General features: G+C 42.3%; 1 pseudogene; it reads right to left on the reverse strand.

Annotated features, from left to right (window-relative positions):
- Positions 1–1,166: 1,166 nt before the first annotated feature.
- Positions 1,167–3,065, reverse strand: LOC103601206 (annotated as a pseudogene).
- Between the last annotated feature and the right edge of the window lie 73 nt (positions 3,066–3,138).

Consider the following 3,138-nt stretch of genomic DNA (forward strand, 5'->3'; position numbering starts at 1 on the left):
CCAACTGAGCTAACTGGCCAGCCCCAGGGGGTTAATTTGACAAAAGATTTGCAAGACCTGTACATACATTGAAAACTAAAAGAAATTGCTGAAAGATAATGGATACACACATACATACATACACATACAAGGATAATTCATAGATATGGATTCATTCATACACATATAAATATTAGGGTACTTCAAAAAGCTCATAGAAAAAATTGAATTAGAAGGTGATATTGGGCCGGCCCGGTGGCGCACTGGAGAGTGCGCCGCTTGAGAGCGTGGCGGCGCTCCCGCCGAGGGTTCGGATCCCATGTGGAGACCGGTTCCCGCTCACTGGCTGAGTGCGGTGCGGGCGCAGCACTGAGGGTTGAGATCCCGTTGCCAGTCCCTGGTACGGGCGCGACACGGAGGGTTGCGATCCCGTTACTGGTCAGTAAAAAAGACAAAAAGGGAAAAAAAAAAAAAAAGAAGGTGATATTAATCATTCTATGAACTTTTCGAGAACCTCATATATATGTATGTGTTTATTTACTATTCATGGATGGATTGAATGCCTCAGTATTATTAAGATTTCACTCTCCCCCAAATCGATGTATAGATTCAATGAAATCCACTTCAAAATCCTAGCAGGCTTTTGTTTTTTTGGAAATTGGCAAGCTGATTCTAACATTTATATGAAAATACAGAAGACTTGGAATAACCAAAGCAACTTTGAAAAAAGAAATGAAATTCAAGGACTTATTTTACCTGCTATCAAGACTTATAAAGCTGCCAAGAAAATGTTTATTGCTATAAAGATGCAAAAATACATAGATGGAAAAGAATAAAAGTCCAGAAATAGACTCACATATGTCACTGATTATTGACAAAGATTCAAAAGCAGTTCAGTGGGGAAAACAGTCTTTCAACGAATGGTACTGTGACAATTGATATCAATGTGCAAAAACCAAAAAATCCCATCTAGATTTGATATTGGAGGTGGTAGTCACAGGTTTCACGGGTGAAATAATAGTAAACACAAGAGAGGTAAGTGAAGAAACGCAGTTTTTTCTTTTTTTTTTTACACACATCAAATAAGACATATTTATTATGCTAAAGAACAGATTTTTTCATTTTCCCAAAGCACTAAAATAGCACATGGCATAGTAATTTAGCACACAATATAAACGGATATATACAATCAATAATCCCCCAAAATGGCTATTTTAAGTCTCACTTTGGGGGTCCTTAAAAACTTACTCTTAAATGACCTTTATCTTTATTAAAATTATCAACAAACAATAAAAAGGAGTTACCTCAGAAAAATCTTGGTGTAAAAGAAACAATTCCTAGACCTGGGAGATTTTATAAGGGAAATACTTGAATTGCCTCTCTGTAACTGAGCTACCTCAAATAGTCTCAAGTTCATTTTTATTTAAGGTAACACTACTAGCGTTCCTAGTTTGAGAAAGGATTATTCTAAAGGTAAGTTTAATATTGCAACTTTCACCATAGGGCCTCCATCTAAATCGCATCTCAAGTGGAAGGAAAGGGGTGTGAGAAAACAAATTTTGCTGCACACCAAAATTATTCTACAAAATGCAGAAATGGCAACAGTTCTCCGTAAACTCAGCAAGGCTTCATAAAAGTACAGCAGCGTAGACTTTACAAATATTCACTTCCATTAGGTGATCAGAGACAAGCTGAAGAGACAGACAGTATCTGGGACAGTAGCCCTTTAGAATGGGTATTGAACTTCATGTTAAATTGTTACATTCTACTTGGATATTTACACAGGATATATCAGTATTCTCCTAAAAAGGTTTCCCAATTCTAAATGTCTTTCGAGCACAATTTAAAACATGTTCAAAAATTTCCTTCCACATCAGCCAGCTTTTTCTGAGTTTAAACTCGACTTAAATTTGTCTGGTCATACAAACCAAAGCAGAGACTTAGCAGCTGCATTGGAAATTGGGGCTTGCATCTAGATTTAATGTGAAAGAAATTATTCTAAGACAATTTTTAAAATTAATCTATTTTTATTATTCTGCTTGTACCTTAACTATGGCATAACAGATTTGCTAATTTAAAAGGTCATAGAACCAGTAACCCCAGTTTTATCTACAGACCATTTGAGGTACTTTTTATACTTGAAAGCATTTTCTTGTATTCTATTCTTTGCTCTGAAAACATAGGCTTTAACCAGTTAAGGGAAACACATTTGGTCTCGTCATTCAGGAGCACTTCAGGATATGTGTGCAGCATTGCAAACAGGACAGAATGCAGGCGAGACAGTTCCAACTCAGAGCCTCGCCCCTCAAGGAAAGGACTTAGTGGTCCATCCTTTAAAATCCCCATTTCCAACAGTTTTTGATGATATGGCAGTCCTAACACCCAAGGTTCTACTTCAGGGTGCTGTCCTCTGTGGCTGTCTGAGGCCTTGGGCCCTCTTCCCAGACAGTCCCTCCTCAGAGCTTCCCCGTCACTGAAGGGCACCCCAGCAAAATGCTCTTCTGCAGGAGCAGAGAACAGACCCACAGCTTTGCTCAGAGTGGCTGCTGAAGCTGAATTTCTTCCTATTGATTCTTTCAAATATGGGTGCACTTTGCTGCCATTGTGAAGCAAGAGGTCAGCCTCATTCAGATCATCTTTTGTTTCCAGTGATAGCACCTCCTTGAGTGAATCTCCATTTACATCAACCACAGGCTTATTCATGCGGGAAGGTTTATCAGCTGAACAAGGGCCCCCCTTCTGTGTTCTTAAGGCTACAGGAGAGTGTGTCCAAGTCTTCTCCTCTGTCATCCTTCACTTTTGCCAGGCAGGTGCCAAGAGCCCCTCTCCCTTCCCGCAGGCTTTGTGTCTTTGATGTGAGGAGCCTGAGGTCACATCTTTGCCAGTCAGGGGAGGACCTTCAATGGATCTCAGTATGGACCTGCATGAAGCCGCGACGTAGAGGTAGGGGAGCTGATGCGCAGCCTGCAGGCGAGGTCGAAGAAGATGAGCGGCGTGCGGGTCCGCCCCTTGCAGAAGACCCCATAGGAGCGGGCGGCGGCCGAGCGCGAGAGCCGGACAGCCGGGCCCGGCAGAGCCGCCGCCATACAGAGACCGGCGCTCCCGCTGCCCGGCCGCCCGGCCGCCCGCCCTCTCCGCCGCGCGTCGCCCCGGGAAAGA

Source organism: Galeopterus variegatus, unplaced genomic scaffold (assembly GCF_000696425.1).
Source record: "Galeopterus variegatus unplaced genomic scaffold, G_variegatus-3.0.2 Scaffold3627, whole genome shotgun sequence".
In the NCBI taxonomy this organism is placed as follows: Eukaryota; Metazoa; Chordata; class Mammalia; order Dermoptera; family Cynocephalidae; genus Galeopterus; species Galeopterus variegatus.